Source organism: Homarus americanus, unplaced genomic scaffold (genome assembly GCF_018991925.1).
Source record: "Homarus americanus isolate GMGI-L3 unplaced genomic scaffold, GMGI_Hamer_2.0 scaffold4896, whole genome shotgun sequence".
NCBI classification, from domain to species: domain Eukaryota; kingdom Metazoa; phylum Arthropoda; class Malacostraca; order Decapoda; family Nephropidae; genus Homarus; species Homarus americanus.
The window spans coordinates 6,725,746-6,740,745 of NW_024749657.1; positions in this window are offsets into that span (position 1 = coordinate 6,725,746).

Consider the following 15,000-nt stretch of genomic DNA (forward strand, 5'->3'; position numbering starts at 1 on the left):
TCACCACCATCACTACTACCACCACCACCACCACCACCACCACCACATTACTACCACACCACCATCACCACCATCACCACCACTACTACCACACCAACACCACCACTACTACCACCATCACCACCACTCACTACCACCATCACCACCATCACCACCACCTCACCAATTCACACTACCACCATCAACACTACCACCACCACCACTACCACCATCACCACCACTACTACCACCATCACCACCATCATTTAGACATTTCTCAACAGTTTTCCATTGATCATTGTTTCCTCCTCTTCCTCCCATTCTTCTGACCACATACCAGCCTCCTCCCTCCTCCTCCCTCCCTCCTCTCTTCCTCTCTCCTTCTGCCTTCTCCCTCCCTCCTTCCTCACACCTTCTTCCTCCTCACTCCTTCCCTCCCCCTCCACCCTTCCTTGTTCCTTCCTCCTCCATCTCCCTCAATCCTTCCTCCTCTCTCTCCCTCTCTCTCCTCACCCCCTCCAATCTTCCTTTTGTTCTTCCCTCCTCCATCTCTCCCCTCAACTTCTTCCTCCTCTCTCTCCTCTGTCTCACTCCCTCCTTCCTCCATATGTCAGGTTAAACTCTCTAGATATAAACTCATAATATTTAAATCTATCGAAATATAAACTCTCAGTCATATAAACAGTCCTCTTTATCCTCCTCCATTTACATATAAATCCCTATTAATATAAATCCCTATTACATATAAATCCCTATTACATATAAATCCCTATTAATATAAACTTATTACATATAAATCCCTATTAATATAAATCCCTTATTACATATAAATCCCTCAATGACATAAACATTGCCTCTCCTCCTCCATTTACATATAAATCCCTACTACATAAAAATCGCCGCCGTTGTGTAGGTACATGTAGGGATTATTAAGCGATTGATTTAGGAAGGATTACCACCACACTGGACACACGCCCATTTGACCTCAGTCCTTAACCTGACTACAACGGGGGATTTATTATCACACACACATACATATTACATATCACTACACACACACACACACACATATTATTATTATTATTTTGTTTCCATGGTGACTCAGATGCCGCTCTCTCTCTCTCAAGTGCACACACACACACACACACACACACACCTTCCTGCCATTCACCCCCCTTCACCGTCGTCGTGGCATCAAACACGACTGAACTGAACATTACATTACCTATGGACCGGCTTTTAAAATGACCCCCCATGTTGTCCATTTCAAATCCCAACGAACGAATCCTCGATCCTCCTGACCCAAGACACACGACGAACTCTTCCTAAAATCTCAATTTTTCCTTGTAACTGGGCTTAATTATCTGTTAAATGGGAGATCAGCCGCTGTATCTTTATCTGATTAGCCAAGGGGGGGAGGGGAAGGAGGTGGAGGGCGGAAGGGAATGTGGGGTGGAATAGGGGAGGAAGGGAGAGTGGTAGGGGGTAGAAAGGAGAGTCGGAGGAGAAGGGAGGGAATTAAAGGGATAGAGAGAGAGAGATTAAAGGGCGGTATAAGTGGGGGTTTTTTACATATGCCAAAACAGATTTCGATTTAGTGGACAGTGAAAATGAAGACGTGATTGATTGTTGTGGACGGTGAGGAGGTGAGAGGCCCCAGGTGAGGGCTAGGTTGGAGGGCGAGGTTGGAGGAGAGGTTGGAGGGGCTAGGTTGAGGCCAGGGTTAGGAGGGTGTTAGGGGTTGGAGGATAGGGCGGAGGGCTAGGTTGAGGGGATAGGTTGGAGGGCGAGGTTGGAGGCTAGGTTAGGAGGCAACAGGTTGGGAGGGCTACAGGGGTTGAGGGCTAGGTTGGGAGGGCTGGGTTGAGGGTTAGGTTAGGAGGTGTTAGGTTGGAGGGGTAGGGGTTGGAGGGGCAGGTTGGGAGGGCTAGCTGGGAGTGGCCAGGCTGGAGGGCTAGGTTAGAGGTGTTAGGGGTTGAGGGGTAGGTTGGGAGGGCTAGGTTGGAGGGCTAGGTTGGAGGTGTTAGGTTGGGAGGGATAGGTTGGAGGCCAGGTTAGGAGGGCCAGGTTGGGAGGTGTTAGGTTGGAGGGCTAGGTTGAGGATAGGTTGAGGACTGGTTAGGCTAGGGGTTAGGTTAGATGGCTAAACTATTAACGTTAAGCAGAAAGGGTCTGGCACTGATCTGGTCTGGCACTGGTCTACCCCTCAACTTACTAAGTATAAGTGAATATTGTTTTAAAATTCCCTTAGAAAATGGTTAGCCCTCCCTCCCTCTCCTACCCCTTCTCCTCCTCCTTCCCTTCCTTCCTCCCCTTCCTTCCCCTAACATTCTCTTCCCCAGTCTTCCCTCAACTCCTTCCCCTCTCTCCCTCCTCTTCCTTCCTCCTTCCTTCCCTCCCTCCCTTTCTCCTTCTTTCTGTTTTAATCCACTCCCATCTTTCTCTCCCTCCTACTCCCTCTCCTCATCCCTAATCCTCCTCCTTTCTTTCACTCCCTCGTTTCCACCCTCTCCTCTCCCTCCCTCCCTTGCTACTCCCCTCCTCCCTAATCCTTCCTCCTGCCCCCCATCTTTCCCTCCCTAATCCTTCTTCCCGCTTCTCCTTTTTCTCCCTTCCTCCTAACCTCCTTACTTCCTCGCCCCTCCCCTGTCTCTCTCTCTCTCTCCTTCTGTTCCTTTTCTCTCCTCACACACCTGCCCCTCTATCACCCTCCAAACCTCTCCTTCCTGTTCTCTCCCTCCCTCCCTCCCTCTCCTCTCCTCACCCACCCACCTCCCCATAGGTTGGTTGGCTAAGACCTGGCAAATGACAGATTGTAATTGGGCGTGTGTCAACCAAACTTTGACCATCTAAGTTATTTCTCCTCCTCTTCTCTCATCGTTAACTCTTAATTCTTTATAGTTTCCCCTTGTTTTTTTTTCTTTTTCTTTTATTTTTCTATTTGTGTGTGTGTGTGTGTGTGTGTGTGTGTGTGTGTGTGTGTGTATTATCATTGCCATTTATTATCTCATTTGTCTTTCTTCTTTTAGTTTCTTTGATTTTCCTATTTTCATGATTGTGTTTATTTTATTTATTTTTTTCATTCGTATAATATTTCTTACCTCCTCTTCATCCCTTCTCCCACCATCCTCCCCTCCCCTCACCTCTTGTCCCTTCCTTTTCTTCACAAACCCTTCCCTACACCCCCATCTCCTTTACCCACCTCCCCCCTTCACATCCCTCCCCCTCCCCCTTCTTTCACGCTCTCCCTCCCCCCTCTTCACGCCCCACCCCCCTCTCCCCCAGGCTGTGTCAGATCACGAGACAGTTCACAGAATCCTCACTAATTATACAGGTACAGCACAGGTAACCTTCAAGACGTCTTTCAGTCATACCTGAATATGTGTGTGACCAGGCCCATCTACTCAAGAGGGTCGTCTGTGGGGCAATTAGTGTGGGGTGGAGGGGATGAGGATGAAGGTGGGGGGAAGTGAAGGCATATACACCACGCACCACCCCACATCCACCACACACCCTCACCCACCACACCTCTCACTCATCACACACCTCTCACCCATCACACACACCTTTCACCCATCACACACACACACGCCCCCCCCACCCCACCCCCACCCACCACACACCTTCACCCACCACACACCTCTCACCCATCACACACACATCCCCACCCACCCCTCACCCACCACACACACACACCCCACCCACCACACACCCCACACACCTTTCACCCATCACACACCTCTCACCCATCACACACCTTCACCCACACACACACCCCCTCACCCACCCCTCACCCACCACACACCTTTCACCCATCACACACCTCTCACCCATCACACACCTTTCACCATCACACACACACACCCCCCCCACCCACCCCTTCCACACCCACCACACACCTTTCACCCACCACACACCTTTCACTCCACTGACACACCTCTCAACGACACACACACACACTCTCACCCACCACACACCTTTCACCCATCACACACCTTTCACCCACCACACACCTTTCACCCACCACACACCTCTCACCCATCACACACACACCTCACCCACCCCTCACCCGGCACAGTAATCTGGCATGTGAGGGGAGATAATCCACGCCCTGGGTGGGAAGGTGAGGGCCAGAGGTGACAGCTCCACCACGCGTTGCCCACCTGCCCATGTCTCATCTTACATAACGCCCATGTTCCATTCACACACACACCACATAAACACCAATCCACCCATAACCCTGCACATTTACCCCACACACCCACCACCCCCCACCCACACACGCCCACTCCCCCCACCCCACCCACCCACACAGTATACTACGACACAGGAGTTATCAAGCGCTGGGCACACACCCATGAGACTCGACTGACTAGTTGAGAGAGGGAAAGATTACTTAGCAGCGGAAGGGGAATTTTAAATCACTAAAGAAGGGGTGTGAGTTATGAGTGGGGAGAGGGTGAGGAAAAGAGAGGAGGGGCGGAGGAGGAGAGGGAAGTGAGAGAGATAGAGAAGAGGGTGAAGAAAAGAGAGAGGGCGGGGAGGAAGAGGAAGTAGAGAGATAGGGGTAGAAAAGAGAGAGGGGAGGAGAGGGAAGGAGAGAGATAGAGAGAGAAGAAGAGAGAGGGAGGAGGAGGGAGGAGATAGAGGGTGAGGAAAGAGGAGAGGGGCGGGGAGGAGGAGAGGGAAGGAGAGGAGATAGAGGAGAGGGTGAAGAAAAGAGAGAGGGGGCGGGGAGGAGGGGAGAGGAAGGAGAGAGAGATAGAGGGTGAGGAAAAGAGGAGAGGGGTGGGGAGGAGGAGGAGGGAAGTGAGAGAGAGATAGAGGAGAGGGAGAGAAAAGAGAGAGGGGTGGGAGGAGAGAGGGGAAGTGAGAGATAGAGGGAGAGGGTGAAGAAAGAGAGAGGGGGTGGGGGAGGAGGGGAGAGGGAAGGAGAGAGAGATAGTGGGGAGGAAGAAGAGGGGGCGGGGGAGGGAGAGGTGAGAGAGAGAGAGAGGGGTAGAGGGAAAAGAGAGAGGGGTGGGGAGAGGGAGAGGGAAGTGAGAGGAGAGAGAGAGGGTGAGTAGTGGGAGAGAGGGGGTGGGAGAAGAGAGGAAGTGAGAGAGAGGAGGGAGGGGAGGGTGAGAGGGCGGGGAGGAGGAGAGGAAGGGAGAAAGAGATAGGTGAGGGGTTAAAGGGGGGAGGAGATGATGGGTGGCGCAGGAGGATGAGGAGAATTGGGGAGGATGGGAAGAGAAGAGGGAAAGAGTGAGAGATGAGGGGGAGAGTGGGATAAGGAGGGGGAGATGGGGTCGGGGCGAAAAGAGAGAGAGAGAGACGAGAGTGGATGAGTGGAAATGTCACCATTTAAGTATTGTAAAGACCAAGGGGTCGATCCCAACCTTATTCGAACCTCGCTATTTCCCATGCGTGTATGTATGTATGTATGTATGTATGGATGGATGTATGTATGTATGTATATGTATGTATGTACCACACTACGAGTACTACATCACTACAACACCACCCAATCACTATTAATACCACTACATTACCACCTCATCACCACTAACACCACTACATCACCACCTCATCACCACTAACACCACTACATCACCAATACCACTACATCACCACTAACACCACTACATCACCACCTCATCACCACTAACACCACTACATCACTAATACCACTACATCACCACCTCATCACCACTAATACCACTACATCACCACTAACACCACTACATCACCACCTCATCACCACTACATCACCACTAACACCACTACATCACCACTAATACCACTACATCACCACCTCATCACCACTAACACCACTACATCACCACCGCGTGCTACACATTGTCCAGGTCGCCCCACAATGAGACGTGTAGTAAACAAAGGCGAGGCAGGTAGAGGCGAGCAGCCGGCCCTCCACAACCTCCTCATTTAGCCAAAGGAAGTTTTGTATAAATCCCTCCCCAGGTATCCCCCCTTGGTCAGCTGACGGCCCGGGGACACCACCTCCACCATCTCTCATAGATTCGGACACTCAATTTTTCGCCATACTGGAGATGTGAGAACGTATCTGACTGCTTCCATTAGGGTGGATTCTCAGAGATTTGTATGTCATATTTTCTACGCCATACTGGAGATGTGAGAGTGTTTCACTGCCTCCCTCGGGATGAATTCTCAAAAGATTTTTCACACGTAAACACGGAAGAGTTTCAGTGCTGCCTGGAGGTCTTTTTGGCCGCCTTAAATGATCCGCTGTGAATACTTTCCCTCGTCTCCAACTAAGGGAACACAAATTATGGTAGGAATTTTTGCTAATCCGGATCCTGAAAGAGGCCCTACGAAGGAAGGAACTTGTGTACTAGTATGTGGCAGCTTAAGTAAGTCAGGAAGCGTTGCCTTGTCTCCCATTAGTGGGCGAAATATTTAACGTACGAACCTCTGAGAACCCTGAACCAGAGCCTAACAGAGGGTGAGAGCGGCTCTAGAGGGAGCCATCTTAGCGAAGCCCTTGTCGACCGTCACCTGTTTGTTGTTGACACACCGGGAGGAAGGCTGGAGTGCGCAGGTCCCGGAGCGTCGGCAACGGTCGCGCTCTTGGGCTTTTGGCCGTTCGGGTGGACTTGAGAAACAATGTGGGATTCACCGGAGATTAATCATGAGTGAAATAATGAAGGAACGATGCCCTTGTTGTGAGACCCTGGCCAGCACACCAGCGGTTGTCCTCTGTCTCTCTGTCTCTGCCGTTAACGAATGACGCGACGCGGGAGAAATTTTTAACGTTTATCATTTTCTTTTTTCTTTAAGCCTAGATTTTCACCACCGTCTTCTTCACTCACCATACACAGTAATTAACAGAAGGACGACCGATAATAATGCCGATCACCGCAGCCGATATACCAGCATTAACTGTATTCCTAACCTAACCCAACCTAACCTATACAAATATTTCTTACCCCGGACAGTGTACAAAACACAGTGTTATTTGAAGACAATTGATGTACTGAAAACATTTAATCCAATTTTGTACCTAATTTGGTGTGGATAGTCTGACACACACACACACACACACACACACACACACACACACACACACACACACATTGGTATTTACCGAGTTGAATGAAGGTAACCTGACAACACAATCTAATACATAAAGAAATATGAATAAGTGAGTGTTATAATCTTACTCCCTACACGGGCCTTTACTAACCTAACCTAACTCGGTGGTGGTATTAGAGGTAGTGATGGTGGTGGTGGTGGTGGTAGTAGTTGTAGTAGTAGAACTCACCTGCCATGTTCACCTGTGATCCTCTAAGCATCACCTGGCCCCGGAAATTACTAATAATATCACCTGGCAGAGTACCTCGTGTTGGATCACTCTATTGGCTGCTGTGTTAAGTGTTTATACTAGGTACTTTTGTCCCTTCCTCCTTCCCATCCTCCCATTCCTTATCTCTCCCATCGTTATCTCTCCCTTCGTTCTCTCTCCCATCGTTATCACTCACCTCCCCACCCCTCCCTCCTCCCATCCTCCACCCCACCCCCTTCCCATCGTTATCTCTCCCTTCGTCCTCTCTCCCATCCACCACCCCACCCCCCTCCCATCGTTATCTTTCTCATCCTTCTCCCATCCTTAGCTATCCCATCCTCATCTCTCCCATCCTCACCTCTCCCATTGTTATCTCTTCCATCCTTGTCTCTCCCATTCTTACCCCTTCCTCTTTACCGTTCCCATCCTTACCCGTCCGACTCATCCTTCCTTTCCTCACCTTCCCATCACTTCCATCCTATCCCTTCCACATCCCATCATCATCACCTTCTTTGGCCATTCTTCTATCATTTCTCCTCCTTTTCTTCACATTTCTTCTCTCTCTTTTTCTCCCTCCCTCTAGGATGCCGTGGGCGTGCGGGTGAGGGGCGGGCGTGGTGTGGGGGCGCGGGTCAGTGAGGCGTGGGTCTTGCCTGGCGGGGAAGGCTGAAGGAAGAACCACCCACAGGAAAATGGGAGATTTTTTGTCGAGTGATAGCGGGAAAAAAACCCTCGCGTGTTTTTCCCAGTGTTTTCTCTTTTTCCTTCCTGGGATTTATTTTTTATGATTTTTTTTTCAATATTTTTCCCCCTTTTTCTTTTGTTATGAATTTCTTGATTGTTTTAAGTTGTCCTGGAGATTTTATTTCCTCTATTCTCATCACCATTTTTCCTGCTTCCCTGTGATTTATTTGTTTCCCTCGGTATATTTTCCTTGTTTTCCCTCACAATTGACTCACTATTATTATCCTCGTCTTCCATTACGATTTTTTCCATTTTTTTTTTGTCTTAGTGTCTAACCAGCGCCACGTTTTCCTCAAGTTCATTTTACTACATATTATATACACACACTAAACCTAAACACACACACACACACGTAAGCTCCAAACAAAACATAAAAGTCTTCCCTTTTATAATCCGGTAAATCAGAAGATAAAAAATGTGGAATCTTTAATTGGGGCTGTTTATAAAATGCAAAACTCCCGTGGCGTGTGTGTGCCCTGGCCCGTGGCGTGTGTCCCCTGGGCGTGTGTAGAAAATGTGTTGTTGGTGGGAGTGTCAGGGTCGTCCGCTGATCAGCTGACGCTGCCCGGCCCCAGGCCCGATCCGACCACTCCTCCCAACCCTCTCACCTGACCACGACTTACACACACTTAACATTACTTTTTATAATGTAATCTTGTCATATAACAATTATACAATTAATTTGATATAGCGCTTAAGTGATATATGAGGTATAATTATATATTACAACCAAAATAAGCAACATTTATATAAACTATTGGCCACATTTTTATATAACACATTAACCGTACATTAATAAACTGTCAGGTGTTTTATCTAAGTCACTGTAAAGTATAGATGACATACGCGTACATACATGTATCTATCTATCTATCTATCTGTCTATACCTCCCTCTCTCACGCACACAGAATTTCCCGCCAACTCGAAATCCCACGACTGGCGGCCCAACCCATGAAGCCTAAGCCGTGGTGCAGGTGTCGGGAGGACGGGTGGCCGCCAAGTGCGTGGTCCTGGCACAAAACTCCCGCCGATTACCTCTCAACCCGCGGCTGCCAGGCGGCGACGGGGGCCATTAAATCTCTTTATTTACACGCTTAAACTGCTCCTGCTTGTTTGGTCTCTTCATCTGGCTTGTTTAACTTACTGATAATTCCCTTTGTTTTGTTGTCACTATAATCTGTCCCGTATAACTGCACATCCCAATAATTTTTGTGTCCTGAATCCTAAATTATTGATAAATTATTATAACTTTATTTGTCATGTAACCAAAACCTGTTCTATATTACTGATAATTCGCTATAACTTGTATCATCATCATCATTATTATTATTATTATTATTATTATTATTATTATTATTATTATTATTATTAATATTATTGCTGTTGTTGTTAAGTAAACGTAACATTTCCAACATAAAATCTGTCTCACTGTGTACAAAGCTAAACTAATAACAGTAACTACGCTAAAAAGTCAACTACGGCGCTTAGTTAAATCAATAACTAATATCTATATTAAAATACTAGCACTATGACGCTATTAAACTACGTCAGTGAACTAAGTACAGTATTTACTTAATCCCATTGTTGTCATACTTTGCTGTCTAACCACATGTGTCCAGGTCCAACCACGTCTGATATGTGACTGTGCTTGTTAACTACGTCTCTCTTTCCCTCCTTCCTTCCCTCCCTCCTTCCTTCCTTCCTCTCTTTCTCCCCTCCTTCCCTTCTTCCCTCCCTCCTCCTCTCCTTTCTTCCCTCCCCTTTCTCCTTCCCTCCCTCCATTCCTTCCTTCCTTCCCACCAGTTCCTTTCCTCTACCCTTCAGTACAATGCCTTTCCTATCCCTGTCCCATCAACTATACCTCCCCTTCACGTCCATCCCATCGCTCTCCTACCTCAACCCCATCCCATCGTTGACCATCCCACTGTTTTTTTCCTCCTACATCCCTATTCCATTGGACCCCATCACTATTCCACTGGACCCCATCATTCTCCATTCCATTGAACCCCACCACTCTATTCCATTGGACCCCATCACTATTCCACTGGACCCCATCATTCTCCATTCCATTGTACCCCACCACTCTATTCCATTAGCATCCATTAATTCCCATTCCATTGGTTCTCCCACTTAACCCCATTGCATTACCTCCGTCCCATATCCCGTAACGTGGGCTACTCCCCCCCACCCATGGGTTCCGGCCCCCCACTGCCCCCTCCCCACCCCTCACCTGGGTCGACTCAGGACGCCCACGGCACCCCTCGCTCTATTGACCCTTAATTGAGGGGGCCACAACGACGATGTGGTGGTAACGTGTGGTGGTGACGTGTGATGTGGTGGTGACGTGTGATGTGGTGGTGACGTGTGGTGATGTAGTGGTGACGTGTGGTGATGTGGTGGTGACATGTGGTGATGTGGTGGTGACGTATGGTGACGTGTGGTGATGTGTGGTGACATGTGGTGATGTGGTGGTGACGTATGGTGCTGTGGTGGTAATGTGTGGTGTTGTGGTGGTGACGTGTGATGATGCTGTGGTGGTGACTTGTGGTACTGTGGTGGTCAAGTGCGGTTCTCTGGTGGTGACGTTTGATGCTGTGATGGTGACGTATGGTGTTGTGTGTGAGAGAGAGAGAGAGAGAGAGAGAGAGAGAGAGAGAGAGAGAGAGAGAGAGAGAGAGAGAGAGAGAGAGAGAGAGAGACCTGTAATTATGTGACTAAACTAACCAGGAGAGTCAAGGCCCAATATTGTACTGAAACTCGGCTCCAGCTCCCCGTAGAATGACAAACGTTTCCCCTTTATAAGTTACAATTGCGAGGCGTTCAACGTTTACATGACACCAAGTGATTTTATGTCCATAGATAAACGTTTGCCTCGCCTACCCCTTCATCACCACCACCACTCTCCCCCTTTCACCACCACCACCACTCTCCGTCCCCCTGACACCACCACCATCACCACCCTTCACCACTACCACCCTCCCTTCCTCCCCGTCGCTGTTGTTGTTGTTGTTGTGGACAAGAGGCGGGTCTCCTTGAGTCACCGCCCACGTCTTTTCTTAGAAACAGGAGAGGAAACATGAAAGCATCCTCACTCGACATTCTCAGAAGTTCCTATGTTAATTTCTTTCCCGGAAACAGACGAAGTGAGAACGTATCTAACTGCATAACTTAAAACATGGCGTGAAGGTGGTGGCAGCGAAGGCAAAATGGGCTTCTACCTTAACTAGATCTGTTCCCTTATTCCTAATTTCGAGGATATGATTACCTGAAGGAGGGAGGTGAGAACGGGTCGTGGTGGTGGGGAGGAGGCCGTGAGTGGGGGAGGGGGCCGTGAGTGGGGGAGGGGGCCGAGTGGGAGGCTGGGGGGGAGGGAGGCCGTGAGTGGGGGAGGAGGCCGTGAGTGGGGGAGGGGTTCGTGAGTGGGGGAGGCAACGTGACGCAACACCACGACGGTGTAATAAGGCGCCCTATAGTCTAAGAAACAAACGGGAGGAGCTTGAGAAAAAAAAATGTATGTGTGTGTGTTGGGGAGGAAGGTGAGGGGAAGATGAAGAGGGGAAGAAGAAGGGGAAGAGGGGGTAGGTAGGTAGGTGGTAAGGGACGCAGGAGCCACCACAACGCGACTGTCACTCACTTGTTTCTCCAACGCGGGAACAATGGCCGCCCCACCACTCAACACTGCAGCCCTTTTTCGTCGTCTCCCGCCTGCTCATTCACGACAAATCAAAGCGGGTGACAGGTCCGCCCTAATGAGTAAGATATCCTCGACTGTGCATTTCATCCTGACGTGGTGGGCCTTTATGAGGGGGTAGTAGAAGAAGAAGGAGGAGGAGGAGGAGGAGGAGGAGGGGAAGAGGCTGTAATTCCCCGCCTGTCACACACCGTTGCGTCTTTGTTTACACGTCTCTCTCTGGTTCATCAGCTCACCGTGTCTCGTACTCGTCTTCTCTTGTCCTCCTGACTTGAGTGCGTTTGTTTGTCCTCAACCAGAAATTGTGAAGTGGAAGAAAATAATTGTAGTGCCGAAATCTAGCTTTACCTAACCTTCTGTCAACCTAACCTAACCTAACCTAACCTGAGCCAAATCGTGTCTAATATCACCTTACCAAACCGAACTTCCTAACCTAATCTAATCCAACCGAACTTAAACCCAACCCAACTCAACCGATCCTAAATAAACCTAACCTAAACCAAAACTAACCCAGGCTCCTTTACATGTCCACAATATAAAAAAAAAAATAGTTATTATCACCAGCATATATCTCGACCACAACCTAAATTTGGAGGGTGGGAGGGGGAGAAGGGGGGAGAAGGGGAGGAGATGAGGGGAGAAGAGGAGGGGAGAGAGAGAGGGTCATTATTTGGTCCGCTCTCTTGAGATAAAAAGTTTAAATTTCCAAGATCAGAATCCTTCCGAAATTTCATACACACGATAAGATATTTTTAGGGTTGAGGGAGGTGAGAGTGGGGTTGAGGGGAGGAGGGGGGGGGGCAGAGAGATGGAGAGCCACACTGCTTTATATACTCATTAAGGAGAGTGAGAAAGTGTTGGTGTGGCGTGACGTCTAAACACACCGGTCTCTGCCCAGTCACACGGCACGGTACGGTACTTAACAATAACCACACACACACACACACACACACACCTTACCCTCCCCTTCTCCCCTACCCCTTTCCCTTCCCACCATAACAACACAATCTAGCAACACTGCCCACATGACCACTACAGCCTATACAATGATGCCTCAACTCTGACCTCTAACTACAACACTGACCCTAACATGACCTCTTTAACTACAACACTGACCCTAACATGACCTCTTTAACTACAACACTGACCCTAACATGACCTCTAACTACAACACTGACCCTAACATGACCTCTTTAACTACAACAATGACCCTAACATGACCTCTTTAACTACAACACTGACCCTAACATGACCTCTAACTACAACACTGACCCTAACATGACCTCTTTAACTACAACACTGACCCTAACATGACCTCTTTAACTACCTACAACTACAATCATAAGTCGTAATTACTCACAGAGACCAAACACCTTCGCTCCCTAAAGTCATCCCCAAGACTCGAGTTCTCAGAAGGTCATACTTGAAGTCTTCTTGGAAAGGTGAAAACATTAAGAACGTATTTACCTGGTTGACTGAACCCTTTGAGGACGATGGTTTATAAGCTGTTAACTTGTAGCTTTTTTTTTTAGGTTTTAGCTGTAACTTCTAGCTTTTACTCCTTGAAGTTTAAGCTGTAACTCTCCTCGATGTTACTCATTTAGCTTTGTAACTCCTTGAGGTTTACGTTGTTACTCATTTAGCTTTGTAACTCATTGAGGTTTAAGTTGTTACTCCTAGATGTTACTCATTTAGCTTTGTAACTCCTTGAGGATTAAGTTGTTACTCCTAGATGTTAGTCATTTAGCTTTGTGTGTGTGTGTGTGTGTGTGTGTGTGTGTGTGTGTGTGTGTGTGTGTGTGTGTGTGTGTGTGTGTGTGTGATTAAGCAGAAAAACATCATATGTATTACACTAGAATTTCACGTCTAGTAATGGGAGGCAAGGGAAAGGGGGGTGAGAGGAGAGAAGAGGAGTGAGGGAGAGGAGTGAGGGAGAGAAGAGGAGTGAGGGAGAGAAGAGGAGTAGGGAGAGGAGGAGGGAGAGGAGGAGGGAGAGAAGAGGGAGTGAGGGGAGAGGAGAGGGAGAGGAGTGAGGGAGAGAAGAGGAGGAGGGAGAGAAGAGGAGTAGGAGGGAGAGGATGAGGAGAGGAGTGAGGGAGAGAAGAGGAGTGAGGGATATACAGAGAGGAGGGAGAGGAGTGAGGGAGAGGAGTGAGGGAGAGAAGAGGAGCAGGAGAGAAGAGGAGTGAGGGAGAGGAGTGAGGAGAGGAGTTGAGGGAGAGAAGAGGAGGGAGGGAGAGAAGAGGAGTGGAGGGAGAGGAGGAGAGAGAGGGAGAGAGGAGGAGGCAGGAAGGAGGAAGGGAAGGAGGAGGGGAAGAGAAGGAGAAGGGAAGAGGAGGGAGGGGAAGGAAGGAGGGGAGGGGGGGAAGGAAGAGGGGGTGGCACATATCACCTGTGCCTCAGCATATTATTAACATGACCCAGCACACACGCCCATCCCTTCATTAATTCCGGCTCAGATATCTGATTTCCTACCGAGAGACGTCTTGTCACTTCAAACTTGGTGCGTTCAATATCTCTCTCTCTCTCTCTCTCTCTCTCTCTCTCTCTCTCTCTCTCTTCGCCTCTAGGTTATTTTTATATCTTCGTGTCTCTCTCCCTTAGTCTGTCTGTCTGTCTGTCTGTCTGTCTGTCGGTCTGTCTGTCTGTCGGTCTGTCTCTCTGTCTGTCTGTCTCATTACTGCTCAATCTTTTTTTTTCCTTCTCTTTTTTTTCTCTTCTTCCTCTTCCTCATTTTCAGTCTCTTCTCCTTCTTCCTCCTCTCTCTCTCTTCCCTACCATCCCTTACGCTTTCTCTCCCTTCCTTGCAACATCCCTTTATCCCTCCCTTCCCCTCACTTCATCTCCCCTCTCCTTCACTCATTACACCCCTCTCTCTCTCTCTCTCTCTCTCTCTCTCTCTCTCTCTCTCTCTCTCTCTCTCTCTCTCTCTCTCTCTCTCTCTCTCTCTCCTAAGTCGTATTTTCTTTCACTCTTCCTCCCTTTCTGCCTCTCCTTCACTCCTCCTTCTTCCTTCCTTCCCCCATTCTCTCTCTCCCCATTTTTCTAACTCCCAGCCTCCAATCCTCCCTCTTCCTTCTTCCCTCTCACTGTTTATACTTCTCTCCTCCCTCCCACCCTCATTCCTCCTCTCTTCTCCCCCTTCCTCGCTTCCAAACCTCCTCTCTCCTTCCACCCCTCCCTCCTTCCCTCACCTCGCCTCAAACCTCCCTCTCCTTCCACCCCCTCACCCTTCCCTCCCTCCTCTCACCTCGCCCTCAAACCTCCCTCTCCTTCCAC